Raw genomic sequence first — 21,880 nt, forward strand, 5'->3', positions numbered from 1 at the left:
CAAAAGGAAAATCTCTAAACATTTGGATGTTAAACAGCACTCGTTTAAACAAAGCCTCTCAAATCAATGACCTAAACAGTGGGTCTAAGAGAACATCACAAGGGAATAAAAAATGTACTGAACTCAATGAAATTTCAAATGCAACATATTAAAACTTGGAGGATGCAACTGCAGTGGTGTTTCAAGGGAAAATTAGAGCATTTAATGCTTAGATTAAGAAATAATACAGCTCTCAATGCAATAGTCTAAGCCTTATATCTTAATTAAGGAAAAAAAAAAAACAGAAAAAAATAACCCAAAGCAGACAGAAGAAAGAAAAGGTAACAGCAGAAACAAATGAAATGAAATGTGAAAATAGAGAAAATCAAGGAACCCAAAAGCTGGCTATTTGAAAGAAACAATAAAATTCAAAAAGCTCTAGACAGACAAAGTAAAAAGAAAAAAAGAAGAAGACACAAATTACAAATATCAGGAATTAAACGAGAGATATCATTACACATATTGTGAAAATAGAAGGATAAGAAGGGAATAATAAAATCAAATTTATTTACTTAAATTCAAGAACTTAGATGAAATTGAATAATTCCTCAAAAATCAAACACTACCAAAATTCACCCTAGAGAAAATGAAAAATATCAAAAAAAGTAAAACTAATGAGGAAATTGATGCCATAGTTTAAATTTCTTTGAAAAAGAAACCTATGATTCAGATGGTTTCCCTGGCAATCTCTCCCAAATGTTTAAATGAAATTAACACCAATTCTACAAAATCTATTCCAGAAAATAGAAGAGGAAAGAATGTATCCCAACTAATTTTACGAGGTTAAGATTACCCTTATATGAAAACAAGGCAAGACAGTACACAAAAAGGAAAACTATAGACCAATACATTTTGGGAACATATAATGATGACATAATCCCCTCCACCCAAATACCAGCAAACGCAATCTAACAAATATATAAAAAAAGGATAATGCACCATGACCAAGCAAGGTTTATTTAAGGAATGCAATGCTAATTCGATACTTCACAACTGAAACAATGTGAACCACAATGTAAACCACCACACTAACAGACTAATTTGATGACCATATCAGCTGAAGGAAAAAAATAATCTATTTGACAATATGCAGCTTCTGTTTGTGAAAAAAAAAAAAAAACCCTCAGAAAATGAGAAATAAATTGAATAAGAACTTAACCTCATAAAGGGCATATACAAAAAAACTACAGTTAATGTCCAACTTTATAGTAAAAGACTGAATGTCTTCTGTTTAAGATCAAGAATTAGACAAAGATGTTCACTCTCAACACTTCTATTGATGATTTTAGCAGAATTACTACCAGTGGAATAAAGCAAAAAGAATATATACAAATAAATACAGCAAGGAGACTGGAATAAAATATATAACATCATCTCTATTCTCAGAGGCATAATTGTCTATGTATAAAATCCCAAGAAAATTCCAAAAAAAAATTCTACAACTAATAAATGAGTATAACAAAGTGTCAGGACACAAGGTCAATGAACAAAAATAAGTCATATATCCATATAACAAAATGTGGAAATCAAAATTATAATACCATTTCACTGACACTGAACAAAAGAAATATTTAGATATAAATAAAATAAAACATGTATAGGGTCTATATGCTGAAAACTACAAAACTACAAAATGCTGATGAAAGAAATCATAGAGCACCTAAATAAATAGAGAGGGACACTTTGTTCATGGACTTAAAGATTCAACATGATAAAGAGGTCATTCTCACTAAATTGACATGTAGGTTCAAAGCAATGTCAAATAAAATTCCAGCAGGAATTTTTGTATATATAGACAAACTGATCAAAAAATTTGGGCCCGGCACTATGTGGCTCACATCTTTAATTCCAGCACTTTGGGATGCCCAAAGTGAGAGCTGAGATTGCAGTGAGCGGAGAGTGCGCCTCTGCACCCCAGCCTGGGCAACAGAGGCAGACTCAGTCTCAAAAAAAAAAAAAAAAAAAAAGACAACCCTCCACCCCCACAAAATTTTGTAGGAGAGTTAAAGAACTAGAATTGTTAACATAATTCTGGAAAGGCAGAATAAAGCTGGAAGAATCATACTACCCTCCTCTCTCTCTCTCTCTCTCTCTCTCTCTCTCTCTCTCTCTCAGAGTCTCACTCTGTTGCCCAGGCTGGAGTGCAGTGGCCTGATCTCAGCTCACCACAACTTCTGCCTCCCAGGTTCAAACGAATCTTGTGCCCCAGCCTCTCAAATAGCTGGGATTACAGGCTCCCGACACCATGCCAGGCTAACTTTTGTATTTTTAGTAGAGGCGGGCTTTCGTCATGTTGGCCAGGCTGGTCTCGAACTCATGACCTCAGGTGATCCGCCCGCCTCAGCCTCCCACAGCTTTGGGATTACAGGCTGGAGCCACCGCGCTTGGCCTCATACTACTAAATTTTTTAATTAACTCTAAGACTATAGTAATCAATACAGTGTGATATTGGGTAAGGGATAAACGTATAGATCAAGGGAATTGAATAGAGAACTCAGAAATAGAACCACACAAATATAGTCCATGGAGTCTTTACGAGGAACTAAGGAAATTCAATTGAGAAATGTTGGTTCTTTCATTGAATTTTATTAGAACAATTAGACAACCATATGTTAAACAATGAATCTCTACCTAAACCTCATATTTTATACAAAGAGATAATATATCTAAAAGATAAATGAAAAACTATAAGCAGTTTGAAAATAAAATACAGGAGAAAAAAACCTTTTTTTCTTAAACATTTATTTTACGTTCTGGGGTGCATTTGCAGCATGTGCAGGTTTATTAAATAGGTAGATGTGTGCCATGATGGTTTGCTACACCGATCAACCCATCACCTAGGTATTAAACCCAGCATCCATTGGCTATTCTTCCTGATACTCTCCCTCCCCCTCCCCCAACAGGCCACAGTGTGTGTTGTTCCCCCATGTGTCCATATGTTCTCATCGTTCAGCTCCCACTTATAAGTGAAACCATGTGGTGTTTAGTTTTCTGTTCCTGCCTTAGTTCGCTGAGGATAACGGCTTCCAGCTCCATCCATGTCCCTGCGAAGGACACGATCTTGTTCTTTTTATGGCTGCATAATATTCCATGGTGTATATGTACCACATTTTCTTTATCCAGTTTCTCATTGATGGGCATTTGTGCTGATTCCATGTCGCTGCTATTGTGAATAGTGCTGCAATGAACACACGTATGCATGCGTCTTTATAATAGAATGATTTATATTTCGTTGGGTATATACCCAGTAATAGGATTGCAAGGAATTGCCATACTGTCTTCCACAATGATTGAACTAATTTACACTCCCACCAACACTGTAAAAGTGTTCCTTTTTCTCTGCAACCTAGCCAGTATCTGTTGTTTCTTGACTTTTTAATAGTAGCAGTTCTGACTGGTGTGAGATGGTATCTCAGTGTGGTTTTGATCTGCATTTCTCTAATGATCTGTGATGGTGACCTTTTTAAAATGTTTGTTGGCCACACGAGTATCTTCTTTTCAGAAATGTCTGTTCATGTACTTTGCCATCTCCCGCTTTTTTTTTTTTTTTTTTTTGAAACGAAGTCTTGCTCTGTCGCCCAGGCTGGAGTGGGCAATCTCGGCTCACTGCAAGCGCCGCCTCCAGGGTTACGCCGTTCTCCTGCCTCAGCCTCCTGAGTAGCTGGGACTACAGGCGCCCGCCAACACGTCCAGCTAATTTTTTTGTGTGTGTTTTTAGTAGAGACGGGGTTTCACCGTGTTAGCTGGAATAGTCTTGATCTCCCGACCTCATGATCCACCCGCCTCGGCCTCCCAAAATGCTGGGATTACAGGCGTGAGCCACTGAGCCAGGTCTACTTTGCCCACTTTTTAATGGGGTTGTTCGTTTTTTTTCTTGTAAATTTGTTTAAGTTCCTTGTAGTCTCTGTATAGTGGACCTTTGTCAGGTGGATAGATTGTAAAACTGTTCTCCCATCCTGTAGGTCGTCTGTTTACCCTCATGATAGTTGTTTTTTTTGTTTTGTTTTGTTTTTTTTGTTTTTTGTTTTTTGTTTTTTTTTTCTGTGCAGAAGCCCTTTGGTTTAACTAGATACCATTTGTCAATTTTGGCTTTTGTTACAAAATGGTGAATTACTGTTCTTTTCATGCCATGTCTTTTGTGTGAGAAAGATAAACATATAAACATAAGAAGTGATGTGTTTCAAAGACATTAAAGAAAACACAGATTATTGTTATGAAAATATTGCATCCTTTTTATGAATGTCAGTGCTTTAAAAAGTACATATTCAATAGCAACTAGCAATTACTGACATTAATGATTGAGAGATGCACTTTTTAAAACATTATCATAAGTTGTTACAAGAGACATATAAACGACAAACTTTTGACAAAAGACATAAACAACACTATAAAAATGAAAGTTATTACAACAATTCCTTCTGCCACTATTACCTGCATACAGTCCTTCCTATAAATATTGAATTCAATCATGTCATTGGGAATATGGCTTAAATATAAATATAATTTTCCTTTTAAAAATAAAAGTTATTACTTTTTCTAGAGAAAATATTTTAAAAACAAGATAGATTATTACCTGTGAGCAATTGTATTTGAAAGTCTGAGATAAGTTGGATGACCACGCATAGTTTACTAACTGGATTTCAAAGTCTTTTTGTTTTTCTACCATTACATGAGCAGCAAGGATGCCAGAGGCTGAATAAAATTCATCAAAAGGCCTATCAATATTTCAAACAAACCATCTAGAGAATATGTGTTTATTTTTGGTAATCTAAACCACATTTTAAAATATTTACAATATTTTATTATATTGGTAATTCATATGCACTTCAAAGGTGTTGGAAATATTGAAAACATAAATAAGAGAATAAAAACACTTATATTTCCATAAGCAGGAGAAAGCCATGGTTAATATTTTACTGTACATACTCCCAGTTGTGTGTAGGTATGTCTCTTTGATATGTACATGCGTTCCATAGTCTTTCGATCTGGCTTTTATTTGAGGAAGTTGATATGCTAGGGCATTTGTCATGCAAAGATCATTTAGGTTCTTAATTTGTAGTATACGACTCCTGATTCTGGCCAAGATGGAGGAACAGGTACCCAATTTATAAACTCATCTGAAACAACTAAAAATCAGGCAAAATAGGTGAAACAGATTTTCAATTTACCAGACATTAGGCAAAGAAGACAGTGTTCTCTGGCAGATAAAAAAACAAGTGAGTTGAGCCCTATGATTGCACAAGCTTACCGCCTAAAGAGACATTGTAGATCACAGTGCACAGAAGGGGATCCTGATTTTCTCTTTGAATTAAGAACATGGAGCTGAGAGTATAGGCATGCCAAGATGAATAGTGCCTGTAGGACAAAATTCTAGAAAGGAAAGAGTTTCACAAAAATAAATCTCTAAAGATCGTGCAGGTCTGGGAATTATTCCTGCTACCATTAGTCAGAATGGAAAATCTCACAATTCATGGGGCATTGATTAGAGTATATAGAATAATTTTGCTTTAGAAGTGTGACATTGACCATAGACTAAACACTGATCTTATCTCACTTAAACAAAGTTCAAAGGCAAGATGCAGAACAATCCTTTTCTTTCCAATAAATTTAGCTGGGATTCACAGCAAAGCTCAAGAATATTATTTATTTATTTATAGAAACACAAAAATATCCAGCACTCAACATGGTAAAATTCACAGTGTCTGACAACCAATGCCAAATTGCCAGGTCTTGAAAGAAACAGAAAAGTAGGATCAAAAATAAGGAGAAAAATAAATTAAATTTGAACTAGAAAAGAGACAGATGATAAAGTTAGTAGACAAGAACATCAAAAGAGTAATATATATAATATAATTATAATTGTATATAACTATATATTATATATAACTATATATTGATTATATGTATATATAATTCATATGTCCAAAAAATAAGAGAAAATGTTAAACATATTAATGTAGAAGATATAAAAAAAGACCCTAAATAAACTTCGAAATGTGGAAGCTGCAATGTACGATTTGAAAAAAATACACTGATTTGGATTAACGGTAGATTGGACATGTAGGAAGAAAGGATTGATGAATTTGAAGATATAGCAGTAAAACTTTCCAGAATGAAACAGATAGAGAGAAAAATAAATGAAAAAAATGATTAGAGCATTAGTGAGTTGTGGGGCAATTTCAAGTGGCCTAATGTACATATATATGGAGACTAAAGCACAGAAAAATGAGGGAACAGAAAAAAAATTTTGGTAAAATAATGCATGAAAAAGCTTCAATTTTGATGAAAACTGTAAACCCACAAATCCAAAAAGCTAAAAAAAATTTCAAGAACAAGAAATATGGGGAAAAAAAACTATACCAAGGCTCTTGAAATTTCAATTACTTAAAACCAATGATAAAGAGAAAATCTTAACAGTATCAAGAGAAAAAAGACACTTTAGCTGCAGAAGAACAAAAATAAGGATAAGAGTAGATTTCTTGTCAAAAACAATGAAACCAATTGGACACAGTGGCTCATTCCTATAATATCAGCCATTTCGGAAGCTGAAGTAGGAAGATCACTTGAGGCCAGGAATTCAAGACCAGCATAGGCAGCAGAACAGGACTCCACCTCTACAAAAATAATTAAAAATTTTAAAAAACAAATATTAAATTCAAAAATAGAAATAAAAAACAATTAAACCAAGATGAGTGTGGAGTAACATCTTTAAAGTAGTGAAACAAAAACAAAACTGTTAACCTAGAAATCTATACACTGTGAAAATATCTAGCAAAACAGAGGTGAAAGAAAGGCTTTTCTGAAATGAAAAACCTTAAATAATTAATCACCACCAGATAGGCACTACAAGAAACATTAAAAGATGTTTAAAAGAAATGTTAAAGGAAGTCTTCCAGGCAGACTGAAAAATGATACCAGATAATCTGGATCTAAATAAAAGAATGAATTGCATCAGGAATTGCAACATCATGGGTAAATATAATCTCCATATTATGTACACGTCTTTAAGAAATAGTTGACTATTTAAAGTAAAAATAATGATACTGTATGACGAAGTATATAACATATGTAGGAATAAAATGTGTGCCAGTAGTAGACAAAAGGCTAAGAGGGGAGAAATGGAAATAAACTGTTTGTTTTCATGTGTTTGACTACTCTGAGTTCCAGTGGGTATGGCCAGCTGTCTTCCTTTTTGTACTCAAGGCCCTAGCACAGTAACCAGGTGGGCCTACATATGCCAGACATTTAAGTGCCACTCTTCATTTAAAGTGTGAACGCAGTGTGACTGGAGGGGATGCTGTGAACTCCATACCCAAATTACCCTTCTCTGTTAAATAAGGAACTCATAGGCATCACTTCACCTTTTGTACTTAAAGGGAATTAAGTTATACCTCTTTAATAGATTTTAGTTGAGATTAGGCAATCTGAGTATCAGTCAAGGGGATTGTGTGCTGTATTGGGGGAGCAGAGGCAACATACATAAGAAAAATGTACCAAGCTCTCATTTTTTGCTCAGGGTGCTTTCATGTGATCTAGGAATACTTTCAAAATAAGTGAAAATTCCTATCATGTTATTTGGTGCTGATAGGTGACAAGGTAAAGGCAGTACTAGGGACCCCTTTCCCAGAGAGTTTGAAGCAGGGCTAGGAATGAAGGTGAAGACAGGGATTGGGGTCAACAGGAATGAAGAGCCAAAGGGGAACGGTGAGTTGGAGGGAGGGGAGTGAGTCCCATGCTGAGAATAAAGAATACACAGGTGAGCAGGAGGACAGTGTGTGTCCATATGTGTTTAGGTCAGTGCATGGGGTGTGGGGAGACAGTGAGGAGCTTGGGAAATCAGAAATGGAATTGTAGCATATACAGAGAATGGAGAGTTTGGAAGGTCACAAGTTTTTGGCAGTGCCTGGCAACAAAGTTGAGATTCTGTGCAGTAGAGAAAATGACATCCACACAGATGCCTGTTGGAGGGCATGAGAAAGTCCATGTCTGAGGAAGGGCATTTTGCACAGAGCTGCCCCAGTAGTGCTCAGGGGTGTCAGGGTGGCCCAATACTCTGAGGGAAGAAAAGGTGCTGGGTGGACAGGACTATGGGATTAGAGTCCTCACTTCATCCACACTGCTCTGTCTTCCCCATGTTCATGGACTGGAGTTTTGTGGAAGGTTTCCATTGGAATAAGAGTTTCCACATCTAAAATTTTGAAAACCACTTTCCACCAACCAGATACAGAATGCATCATGAAGTACTGACCCCCAGGTACTGTGACCTGGGATTGCTTATTTCCCCTTGCTCTGTTTGTCATAATCTTTATTTAGTTACTATAGAGCAGCCAGCTACCAAATACAGCACACTACGTTAGAGGAGATAAGAGTCTGGGTATTAGTAGTTATACACTTAATCTTGGACAACTGATGCCAAGAGCACTAAAAGTAGCATGATGTAACAGATACGACACTGAAAATGGATGATATATAAATCTATATACAACACGAGCCATCTCAAATATATATGCAACTATATATCTTCACACAAATGTATTTACACATATGTATTTGTTTATACAAATGTACATGTTTATATACATAAATATATACATATATTTGTACATATACATACATGTATACATAAAGATATACATATATCTTTGTATGTATGTATACATACAAAAATATGTATATACACAAATGTATACACACATATATAGAAAACACTCTCTATTTGGATTTTTGGAAGTGGTCTTCCTCCCTTTCAAGCCTCCTATACACTTCCTTCATTAAGCTTAGTGTAATTTTGATTACTAAATAAATGTGTTTTCAAGAGACAGAATGGCATCATGTAGCATGTAAGCCAGTATCTACACAATAATCACTCGATTTTACCTTAACCTATAGCCTCAAAATACTTCTACTGATGCAGCCAAACCTAATGTCCAGCTCTGGCACCTATCCAGAGAGACAGATCCATTTTCCTACTGCTCATGCGATAGCTCCACATGGACAGGCCACAGCACCTATCCGACTACATAATATACACAGACCTCATCCTCCACACTCTTCCTCATCAAATCATCACCAACTTTTCCTCCTCCACTGTCACTCTCAACTAAGGGCACAGCATCATCTAGAAATCAGATCAATAGAGATACTCTCCATCAGTTCCCAGTCCCTCACTTCCTAAAATGCTCATGTCCTTCCACCTCACCATCTGCCCCACACCCTTCACAGAACAAATTAAGGGCCTAGCCATTTTCTTTTGTTTTGTAGTTAGTGTGTCCTCAGCATATGTTCAATAAATGTTTGCCGGATGAATGAACGCATGCATGAACTAATGAATGAATGAAATTACCAGGCATGGGAATTCACTGATTCAAATCTTGGATTCTGCCCCACCTGGGCCTCCTGCCTCCATGAAGAAACCCACAGTTCCCTTACCTGTACTCACTTGAGTTCACAGTTCTCATGGAAATTACAGCTGAGGTATCACTGTGGACACCTCCTCCCCAGGGCCAAACACCGATGTGGAGATGAGGACGCTCCCAACAGGATGGTGCATGATACTTCCTGCATTGGACCCCACACGTCCGTGTCAGCTTAACAATGGAGGATGCCATTTCCACAGGGGTTCCATCCAACCTTCCCGTGTCCAGACCTTGGACCAGCCCTCTACCCTAGACAGTGTATGGTTGAAACATAGGGCAGCGATCACAGCCCCAAGACATCTGCCCCCTTGTGCGCCAAGATCTTGGAAGCCACTGGAGTACATGGTGTTCCTGGCCCATCTTGGCTGTTGGTCATCAGTCAGCAACCCACTCACATAGCCCAGCCTCTATGGAGGGTCCACAGGGATAAAACACCAGTCCACAGTAGTCATGAAGACAGCACTCAGCCCTGGGACGCTGGCAAGGACGCAGAGGAGCATTGGAGTGGTCAAGAGAGGGAGCTCACCCAGAATGATGCAGGGAGCCAGCCATACTCTTTCTGACAGAGGGAAGGTGATTCTGAGGGAGGGTGCAGTGTCCCGCACCCCACTGGTGCATTCAGCCAACAAGCCTGCCCATTCAGATCACGTGGCCCCTTCCAGCTGGTAATGATGGTCCCTGGATTTCCCAAACCTATTCTTGTTCATTGTCCTGTTCTCCCTCCTACCTTCCCCCTTCTCTCCCTCAGGTCCCTGCCCCCACCAGGCTGAACTCTGGATTCAGAGTGCTGGGTGCCAGCCTGCCTGAAGCTCTGTGGTCCTGGTTTCACATGTGGTCTCTCTCATGGACTCTGGCAATTGCTGTCCCCCTGGATCCTCCCAATGCCCCTCACGGGCTGAGGGTCTCCTGTCTGCTGTCCTTCCCAGGCTCCTGTTCATTCTGACCAAATCTTTCTGAAAGCAGAGGAGAAATCTCCTGTCCACATTTCATAATTTCAAATCATTTTTGATTTTTATGAGAATGTGAATGGGTACAGCATTTTTGCAATGAAATTTCAGAAATATTTATAAAATGTTAAACTATTTATACCCTTTTCATTTTCACCCAACATCCATGTTAATATATTTCTTATAAGAAAACATTAATGTTTGCCCAATAATTCATATTCAAAGATGTTGATTTTATTCTATTCATCATACAGCAAATGGGAAACAACTGGTGTCCATTAGGAAGAAAGAGTTTAATTATGGTGCATGCCTACTTTAGAATTATAGAAATTAGTTTCAAAAGCGAGATCTATATATATACTGTTGTGGAAAGATCCCATATCCATTTTATGAAGTCACAAAGGCTAGTGGCAGATCAATATGTACGTTATCACTCTTGTGTATTAAATAAAAGCAATATATTGTTATAGCTTATCTGTCAATTAATAGCCTAGAGTCAGTTTTAAAATAATACACAGCAGATTGTTAATTGTTGTGACCTCTAAGGAGGGGGATAAACTGTGGAGGAGTTTTGTAAAGGGGAAAATTGTGAATTATATAAATTTCTATAATTTCTGCAATAACAATATGCAAACTACTACCTTTGAAATACAAAATATTTATACTTAACAACAGAAATGGTAGCTATGGTAGTTAAAGTAATTGCTAGCTGATGCATCAGACAAACGCTGAAATTTGATTGGCATGACACAAGTTTATTTTATGCATACATAAGTTGTGATACAGTTTGCCAGGGGCTCTACACTCTCACGTGACCCAGGGATCCATGCTACTTCCACTTTATGATTCCATCATCTCAAGATGAAGCTGCCAGTCTTGCCATTGAAAGGAGGGAGAAAGCGGAAAGTGGCACAGTCACTCTCACATTCCTGGATGTGACAAACAATGCTGCTGCTCATGTTTCAGTGGTAAGGGGTTGTCACACTACTCTTCCTAACTGCAAGTGGACTTTACTGTTCCCATGTGTCCAGACAGGAGAGAAAGACAAGATGTGGGTAAGTAATATAGCTTCCCCCATAAACTGTTACATAGTAAGTGCTCAATAAAAAGCAACTATTATAATTTGGTGTTACACAATCCATCTCGTTTCTAGGAGGAGTTTCTAAGAAGGCCAAATTTGCCTTGAAGTTCTCCAACTTGTTCAAGGATCTAGTATGTCACAGATGCTTTCTAATATAGGAGCACAACTGTCCCAGAATCTTGAAATTCTCAGCAGGAAGGCTTATCTTTGCAATACCCTTTATTTTTTTAACTTTTATTTTAGGTTTGGGGGTACGTGAGAAGGTTTATTATATAGGTAAACACGTGACACAGATTTGTTATACAGATTTTGCCATCCAGGTATTAAGCCCAGCACAGAATAGTTATCTTTTCTGCTTCTTTCCCTCCTCTCACCCTCCCCACTCAAGTAGACCCCAGTGTCTGTTATTTCCTTCTCTGTTTTATAAGTTCTTATCATTCAGCTCCCACTAAGTAGGCTGAGAATTTTTTCCTCCATTTGATTCCTGATCGAAATCATAGCTTATGAGTTTCTGCTACTCTGCACATGCCTGAACACCTGTCAGGTGCCCCTAGGCACACTGAAAGCCAGTATTTTTCCGTGGAGCAATTAAACAGACAAGAGGCAGTAGAAGGCTGCTTAATTATTCCTTTTTCATGAGAGCTGGCATGTATTCCAAGGAATTAGGTTTCACTTCCTGGGGGACTCCAGAGATTTAGGAATTTAGCCTCAGTAAGTAGATGTTTGTTCCACTGGGATTTCCAAAGTGTTTCCTCACCTAATATTCATGAAGGAAGCTTTGGTTTTTGACCATTCATCTGTGCATGTGTTCAGAGGTGAATTCCAAATAAAGCACCCTGTAAAAGTCCGATTTCAAGTATCAAGGTGGTTCCAAACTTCGTGCAACTTCAGGGGGATATCCCAAGAACTAATAGATAATATGGCAAGTCAGACCCTACTCAACCCCTTAGGAAAACACTTAGAGACTGTGTCGAAGATAACCAGAGTGGTATCCAGATGTCCAAAAGTCACTGTCCCATGTGAATTTTTGTATCACAATGGTTGTTGATATCACCTGGCTTCCTGAGTGAGAGATGGGACAACCAGAGGACTTCTACAGGGAGAATAAATGCTCCCTGTCAGGAAGAAAGCAGGTGATTCTAGGCTGCTCTGTGGGGACCAATGACAAGCTGCTCAGCAGGCCAGGTTCCAGAGTCAGACAAATAATATGGAAGTGACCAGGAGAAATGTGCTTTAATTCCGGAAAGTGCTGGGACTAGACAGAAATGACCGTATCTGGGCAGAGAGGTCTTGAGGAACCCAGCATACACCAGTCCTAAATGGTGTTTGATTCTCATTGTCACCTCCGGGTCTGCTTTTAGTATCTTGTGCTCAAGGTCCTTCTTTTTTGTCACCTGAGCGACATGGTGCAGTGCTGAAAAGAGAAATGAAGTACCAGTCAGGAGGTCAGCCTCGGGCTGCGGGGAGTGGGAGCTGTATGGGCTCTAAAGGAATTCAGACCAGGGGTCTGGTTCCAGTCCTGTTCCTTACTAGCCACGTGATCCTGGGAAATACCCAAGAAATACCGTTATTATGCTCCAATTCACAAGCCCCGTGACCCTTGATTCTTCATCTGTAAGCAGATTTGATAAGCCCTGTCTAGTAGGACAGTTGGAGTGTATGCAATGTAGATGAAACACCTGGCTCAGGGCCTAGTGTAAATTAGAAGTTTAAAGAGGGGCAGATGCCTGTTATTTCCAATATTATTTGACCCCAGGCCATAGGACTCTGGGATTTTGCTGTTGTCTTTCTTTTCCAAGAATTATCAGAGAACATACAGCTCAATAGGACATGGAATAATTAGACAAAAAATGAAGTTCCATCCATAAAATTTAGTAAGTGGTTACCTCTTAGAAAATGTACTTCAAAATTTGGGTATGCGGGAGTTTTCTGCAGCCAGACTCAGTTCAAAGTTCCTAGATTTTGAGTCAGAGACCAACTCCTTCCCTCGCTCCCATATGCTTCTCCATGCAAATAACTATTTTCATTCATTTTGTCACCACCTTGCTTACAACTGGTCAAACTGCACTTGAGATAATCTAACTAGAATTCATTTTTAATAGAGTCAGCTCTAGTTCTCTCAGTCAGGCAGAAAAGTACCTGGCCAGTGGCTTCTGGGTCTCCTTTCCAGGGAGATTTATGCTTCTCTCTCAGGAAACGTTTTCAGATGATAAGTGTTCATCACGTAGCTCTTGTACTGTGTTCAACAGCACTGGGACTAAAACACAGGACACTTTCCATTCCTACTCCACTCTTCTCTGTTCATCCACCATCATAAAAGAACTGTTCAGTTTTCCATTATGAGCTTTTCTCACACCCTCTGAGAATCTGGACAACGCTCACCTGGAGCACCACACCCTCACCCCTCTCTTACTTTTTTTCTACATCTTAGATGGGATTTCACCACCTTAATTATATGACTGCTGCTCCTAGACTTTACTACCCTGTGGGTAGGGGTGAGTCTGGCTTACCTTAGCATCTCCACTATTAACCCAGGGCCTTCCACAGAGCAAATGCTCAGTGCATAGAGATGAAATGAGCCAGTGAACAAGAAGAATTATTTATTCAGATTTAATTTATCTTACATTCTCAAAGGCCAAGGAAATCCAGGTATGCATTTTTTTAAAAAAGAATTTACAGAATAGACTGAGTATAAGGCAAGAATTAAATATTTTTTAATTTCTTTACCTCGTCAATTTTCCTGCTAACTCATTTACATTTCTAAATGAATACTTATTCCACTGCTGTTACTATGTCCCAATTCACAAAATAGAATGCACTTCCCAATCTGAATAAAAAGCAAGACTCTTACTCCTAAACTATGTAAACAGCACTGTGTGTGACTACTATCATTCATAAATTTGAATGCTGAAGTTCATTCAACCATCCATTAAAAGGAACATTTGAATAATTCCAAAAGGAAACAAAGATAAATCTCAAAGTCACCCAATAGAACAGAAATCCACTACTAAGAATGCTGACTGCTGTCTTCAAAGAGTGAAGAATGGGCCTCATGTCACATAAGGCAGGGGAAACTACTGGACGGAGCCCTGGAAGATGCACTGGCCCAGCCCCCCTCCCACTGACCCTGGCTGCAACTCATGCTTAGACTCCCTCTCCCTCCTCTCTCAAAGCTGCTTCATGCAGGGATGGGTAGGAAATGCGAACTCTTGCATTGACCCTGACCACATGCTCCAGGACTTTCAAGTAGCTGGTTTCAGCAAGCGCCCTTGGACCCCAGAGTATCTCATAGCATACGGGATCACTGGCAGGCACCTGCCGGTACTCCAGGTAGTTTTCCTGCACCAAATCTTGGGTGAGCAGCTTCCTGGGCTTCCCACAGACACTGTGCTCCCTCCCAACGTACACCTTCATCACACTCAGCTCCTCCCAGATTTTCTCCTCAGGGACGCATTTGCCCTCCATTGCGATCATGCCCAGGACGATTATCAGGAGGCCCGTCTTGGGTATGATCTGATTATTATCAACCACCAGGCCATCATAGGAGTCCCAGGCAGGTGACAAGGGTGTAGGTGTTGCTAGTGGGTTCCACTTCCTTCACGTCAATGCCAAAGACCAGCTGCAAGGACTCGGAGGCTTTGCCGAAGATCACAGGAAAATAGTGCTTGTAATTTTTGATGACACTCTCCAGCATTTCTGCCTTTGTGACTGGCTCCTTGACTCAATACTTGAGAAGCAGAAAATGAATCAAGTCAGTCACCTTCTTACTGAGTGCTGCTCAGAACACGGACTCCAGGTCAGGAAAGGTACTTGGCCCGTCCTCTTCTTGGTTTCTGGAGCCCTTAATGGATTACCTCCAGAGAGTGAAATCAATGGCAGTGGGGAAGGCAGAGGCTTCCTGAGGACTCTGGAGAGGACCTGGCGACCCAGCAGCAGGCACCTCCCCAGGGTGCCTGGGACCAGAGGAGAGGAGGAGGACGCAACCTCCTGCTCTTCAGTAGCGGCAGCCTGCACACTCACCAGGCCCAGGGCCTCTTCTTGGACCTCAAGGCCTTCCTCAGGCTTGCAGTGCTGACTCTTCTGTTCAAGAGACATGATGACTCTGGTCAGGGCAGGAGTGTGGGCAGGAGCTGGGCAATGGATACCCACTGGCCTGGAGAGAGAGGGAGCATGTGAGAGCCTCAGCTGAGAACTGAACCTTGGAGACTCTAACAAAGGTTTACTTACAGATCTTCTCCTTTGGTGCTTCTCTAGGGCCTCCTGGGGATCCTCTGGGACCTCCTGGAGATCCTCTGGAGCCTCCTGGTGATCCTGGTCAGCCTGTCCCCTGAGAACCTGAAGGAAAAAGTGAGAGGACACCTCAGGGTACACAAGCAAGCAGAGGCTGATTCTGCAGGACTGATGGTAGAGAGGGTGAGGCCCATGGGTTCTGGGGCGGTGGGGGCCATTAGTGTGCATTCAGGGCAAACATTCATTGCTGGCACTAGACATCTGCATCTCCTCTGCTCTGTGACCGGAGGGCACTGCCTCAGACCAAGGCCTCAGTGTCTGTTTCCCGGAGCTCCTGGAAGAGGAATGCATGGACCCTCAGGGTGCAGACTGCAAGCACAGCCTCAGGACCCCAGTGCTAACAGGAGGGCAAGCTGGAATCTGTGAGGTCTCCACCCTCCTGTGGTGGATGGTCCCCTCTGTGCTCATGCAGGGCCATTACCCTTCTCCTGGCAAGGCCTGAATCCCACCCTTTTGCTGGCCTGAGAAACTCGGATTAAGAGCTCACATCCCTGATAGGGAACAGGACATAAGGAGACTCACATCTGGCCACACTGTGCCCAGGTCCTCCTGGGAAGGACAGCAAGAGATGCTGAAATCCATTGGAATCCATGTGTCCTGGGTGAGGAACCTGCTTGGTACTCACCTTGTCTCCTGGCAGGGCCTAAGACGCTCCCTCTACTGACCTGAGTGCAGACCCCTCAGACCAAGGTGACACCACTGACACCAATGATCCCAGGGTAAGTGGGGTGGGGGACACCTCAGCAGACAGCCCTGCCAATGATCTCTGGAGTGATAGCAGGGGCAGGGCAGATTTCTGTGAGGTCCTCATCTGTGTTCTGGCCCAAGGGTGCCCTCAATCCTCCCTCATGTTCCTCACCAGAACTACTGACAGATCCTGGGAACTACTGACAGATCCTATCGGCCAGATGGTGGCCCCTGTGTTGACCTGAGTCACCCTCTGAGAACAAGTTCCTCACCTCCCTGAGATCTGAAAACAGGAATGAGATGGAGTCACATCCTGTCACCCCTACATGGGGTGTTCAGGTATGACCCCTTTGGTTCTGGGGTGAGTGTTCCTATGGCCTCCTGTGGGTTACTCTTCATCCTGATGGGGCCTGCCATTCTTCAACCTGAAACTCCCTGAGATGAGCAGATAGCTCCCCTTTACTGCAACACCCCATCTCCCTGAGGGCTCCTCAACTTCTTTCCTGTGGCACAAATGAGGTTGGCACATAGGGCCATCCCTGATCTGGTCCCCTCTGAGCAAAAATCAGGAGACAGTCAGACTCTGTGGGGTCCCTTCTTTCTGAGCAGAGGCATCCCCAATCTTCATGAATGGGGCACACATTGGGGCCTGCGGATCCTGGGACTACTCCCTCTGTTGACCTGAGTCACCATTGCTCTGACCACAGCCCCCTCCTCTCTGTCACCCAGAAGGTGCAGCAAGCATGGGCTACAGGTGGCCACTGTGTACTGGACCTCCCAGGGCCAAGGTCCCCATTGATCTGGACTCCAAGGTACGCTGAGTCCTCCCTCTTCTTCCTCTCCTTGATCCTGGCAGGGTTGGGCCCCACCCTCTGTTGACCTGAGTCTCCATCTCTCCGATTCCCAAGGACGAAAGAGGAGGTGCCTCAGTCTCAGACGGGGGGGAGTGGACCCCCTATCCTGAGGACCTGCGTCCTCTGAGGCCTCCCTCTACTCCCAGCAGAGTAGGAGTAGAGACTCCCCTGAGGCCCTGCTCATGATACTAAGCCCCTTCCCTCCTTCAGTCCTGGATGTGGATGTCAGGATCAGCGTGCCTGTCTGTCATTCCTGGGGCTTCTGTGGGTTGACTGCAGAGAAAGAAACAGATGCTGCAAAGATGGGGTTGGGTGTAGGGATGGGGATGGGGATGGGAATGTAAGTAGGGTGGGTATGGGGTTAGGGATGGGTATAGGGATTGGAGTGGGGGCCTTCAATTCTCTCTCAGGATCCTGACTTTGATGCTTGGCAGAGCCTGGACCCTGCCCTCTCCTGACCGGCCCTACCCTGGTCACACCAAGGTCTGACTCCAGAGTCCCCTGTGGCTTAAGTGGCAGTGGGGAGGGCGGACGGTCCAGCCTGAGAAGTCTGCCCCGGGTGGTCCAGGGCTGGCAGCAGAGGCAGTGCTGGATTATTTGGGGTCCTCTATCTGGGTGAGGGCCTCCTCATTCCCTCCTCATGGTCTCACCTTGCCTCCTCACAGAGCCCGGACCCATTCCCTTCTGCTGATCTCAATCAGCTCCTCGGAACCATGCCCTTGATTTTAATTCTCTCTGACCCACAATGTACAAGTCAGCAGCATCACATCTGGCCACCCAGGGCTTCCCTGGGTTGAAATCAGGGGCAGATCCGGATTCTGCCAGGAGCAGGTGGGAGATGTGGGATAGAGTTGCCAGTAGGGATGGGTGTGGGAATGGGGGTGTAGGTGGGGGATGGAGGTAGAGATGAGAATGGAGTTTGGGGTGGGGGTAACCTCAGCTCTCCCTTAGGTTCCTGACGTTGTTTCCTGGCAGAACCTGGGAGCTGTCCTCTCCTAACCAGTCCTGCCCTGGTCATACTAAGCTCTGTCTCCAGAGTCCCCTGCGGCTTAAGTGGTGGGGGACTGGGGATTGCCCAGCCTAAGGAGTCCTGCCCTGGATGGTCCAGAGCTAGCAGCAGGAGAGGTGGCACTGGATTATTTGGGGTCGCTACCAGGGGTGAGATACTCCTCAGTCCTCCCTCAGCATCTCACCTTGCCTCCTCACAGAGCTGGGGCCCGCTGCCCTTGGCTGATCTCCAACTGCCCCTGAGAGAGAGGCCCTTGCTTCTCTCTTGACCTCAAATGCGCAAGAGAGTGGCATCACATCTGGTCACCCAGGGATTCCCTGGGTTGAAAGCAGGAGCAGAACCGAATTCTGCCAGGGTGTGGGGGGGTGGGAAGCTGAGGATGGGGGTCGGGGTGGGGAAGAAGGGAATGGTGGGGGGGAGGGGTGGAGGTGGGGGGGGGGGGGGGGGGGGGGGGATGGGGTTAGGAGTGCAGATGGAAATGGGGATGGAGTGGGGGATGGGAATGGGGGTTGGGGGCTTTCCGCCCTCACTTAGGGTCCTGACGTTGATGCCTGGCAGAGCTTGGGCACTGCCCTCTCCTAACCAGCCCTGCCTTAGTCACACGAAACTCTGACTCCAGAGTCCCCTGCGGCTTAAGCCACAGGGGTTGGCAGGGTGCAGGGGGTGACCCAGACTGAGAAGTCCGCCCCCAGATAGCTTGGGGCTGGCAGCAAGAGTAGTGCTGGATCATTTGGGGCCCTCTATCTGGGGTGGGGGCCTCCTGAGTCCTCCCTTAGAGTCTCACCTTGCCTCCTCACAGAGCCTGGGCCCGATTCCCTCCGCCAATCTGAAGCCACCACTCAGAGCCAGGTCTTCACTTCTTTTTGACCCCCAATGTGCAAGTCAGTGGTGTCACATCTGGGTACCTGGGGATTCCCTGGGTTGAAAGCAGGGACGAAACTGGATTCTACCAGCATGTAGGGATACGGGGGTGAGGGTGGGATAGATGAGGGTGGGGTGAGGGTAGTGGGGGCTGGGGAGGATGGGAGTTCTGGTAGGGAATGGGGTTAGGAGTGCAGATGGAAAAGGGGATGGAGTGGGGGATGGGAATGGAAGTAGGGGGCCTCCAGCCCTAACTTAGGGTCCTGACTTTGATGCCTGGCAGAGCCTGGGCCCTGCCCTCTCTTAAGCAGCCCTGCTCTGACTCCAGAGTCCCCTGCAGCTTAAGTGATGGGGTTGGCAGGGTGCTGGGAGTGGCCCTGACTGAGAAGTCTGCCCCCAGGTGGTCCAGGGCTGGCAGCAGGGGCGAAGTTGGATTATTTGGGGCCCTCTATCTGGGATGGGGGCATCCTGAGCCCTCCCTCAGCTCTCATCTTGCTTCCTCACAGAGTCTGGGCCTGCTTCCCTCTACCAATCCAAAGCTGCTGGTCAGACCAAGAAGCTCGCTTATCTCTAACCTCCAATGCGCAAATCAGTGGCGTCACATCCGGCCCGGGGCTTCCCTGGGTTGACAGCAGGGGCAGACCCGGATTCTGCCAGGATGGGGCTATAGGTGGGTAAGGGTTGGGGAGATGAGTGTGGGGATGGGGTAGGGATGAGGATGGTGGGGGCTGGGGAGGATGAGGGTGCTGTTGGGGAATGGGGGTGATGATGGGGTTGGGAATGAAGATGGGAATGGGGATGTGGTAGGGGATGGGAATAGAGGAGAGGGGCCCTCAGCCCTCCATTACGTTCCTGATGTTAATGCCTGGCAGAGCCTGGACGCTGCCCTCTCCTAACCAGCCCTTTCCTGGTCACACCAGCTTCTGTCTCCAGAATACCCTGGGGCTTAAGCTGCCGGGGGCTGGGGGCTGCCCTGCCTGAGAAGTCTGCTCCTGGGTGTTCCAGGGCTGGCAGCAGGAGCGGTGCTGGATTATTTGGAGCTCTCTATCTGGGGTGGGGTGTCCTCAGACCTCTCTCAGCCTCTCGCCTTGACCCCTCACAGAGCCTGGGCCTGCTTCCTTCCACCGACCTCAAGCTGCCCCTAAACCCAAGAACCTGGCTTCTCTCTGACCTCCAATGCACAAGTCAGTGGCATCACATCCGGGCCACCTGGCGCTTCTCTGGGTTGACAGAAAGGGTGGAACCAGATCCTGCCTTAATGTGGGTGGGAGTGGCGGTGCGGGGTGGCGGTCTTGGTGTTGAGGATGGGGTTGGGGGTGGCGATGGGGATCATGGCACTGTGGGTCGTGGTGGGGGTGGGCGTGGGGAAGCCTGTCATTTCTCAGGGTCCTGATGTAGCACGACAAGCCACAGACAAAAATCCTTAGACACCCGATTAAAGAAGGAAGAGGTTTTTTATTAGGCCGGGAGAGTCCGCAGACTCGCGCCTTAAGAGCCGAGCTCCCTGAAAAAAAATTCTTGGCCGTTTAAAAGGCTTACAACTTTAAGGGGTCCACATGAAAGGGTCGTGATAAATCGAGGAAGCGTGGGAAACGTGACTGGGGGCTACATGCATCAGCTAACAGAACAAAAAGTTTTACAGTGCTTTTTTCATACAGTATCTGGGATTTACAGATAACACAAGTAGTTTAGGTCAGGGGTTGATGTTATTATTACTTTTTTTAACTCCTAGGGTCGGGTGGCGGTGCCAAGGTTGTCTGGCTATTTATCTTACTTTTGTTTCTTTCTAACTTTTTGCTTTATCTCTTTTGTCTTGTGAACTAGGCAAGGTGGGAGAAAGAGGGCAGCAAGAATAGTAGTGGTCTCCTTCCTTATTGACATTGATGCCTGGCAGAGCCTGGGCCCCTGTTCTCTGTTGATGGTGTCTGTTTCCCTCAGACCAAGTTTCTGACTCTGAGAAATGTGGTCAGGGTGACAACATTGCCAGGGTCTTCCAGGGCTGACAGAAGGGACTGAGCTGGATTCTGTGGCCCCTCTCTTTGGGGGCAGTTGGACCCTCAGTCCTCACTCAGGAGAGTCCTCCTCCTGGCTGCTGGCTCTTTGATGAAGTGATGGGTGGGAGATGCTCTGTTTCTGTCACCTCTGAGCATTTGCCCAGCTGTACCCCTTGCAGAGCATGGTTATGGGTCCAAGGCCAGATGGTCCCTGGGGAGCTGCAGCACCCGTGATTGTAATGACCTCTGGGAGAAGACACACACTTTCTCACAGGGGTTCCTCCCCAGCCAGAGGTAGACTTTGCAAACATTTTGTCCTAAATGATTCATTCTCTCCATCAAAGAAATATGTTTTATGTATTTTCCAAGTACATATGTAGGTAGCAATATATGTATTTATTTATGTGAAAGAATGCCTACCCTTAGTATGCATGATTTACTCTGACATTTTATTCTGTTTCTGTTCCATTCTTTATATTCTGTTGAAACAATTTTTTAAAACGCAAATCCTTTCCCACTATGTTGGTTACACACTGTTATTAGCAGAACTCCGGAGCCATACTGCCTTAACCAACACAGTTTTCCTGGTGTCCTGGTATTACTCTGGGGCTACTGGCATTGTGTTTTGAGGTGGTGTTTCAGATTGTGCAATGAAGTGAGGTGGAAATTTAAAAATGTTTAGTTTATTCGTTCAGTCATCTG

At 43.9% G+C, this 21,880-nt stretch overlaps 1 pseudogene; it reads right to left on the reverse strand.

Annotated features, from left to right (window-relative positions):
• Positions 1–14,627: 14,627 nt before the first annotated feature.
• Positions 14,628–17,977, reverse strand: LOC112616001 (annotated as a pseudogene).
• Between the last annotated feature and the right edge of the window lie 3,903 nt (positions 17,978–21,880).

This window comes from Theropithecus gelada, chromosome X (genome assembly GCF_003255815.1).
Source record: "Theropithecus gelada isolate Dixy chromosome X, Tgel_1.0, whole genome shotgun sequence".
NCBI classification, from domain to species: Eukaryota; Metazoa; Chordata; class Mammalia; order Primates; family Cercopithecidae; genus Theropithecus; species Theropithecus gelada.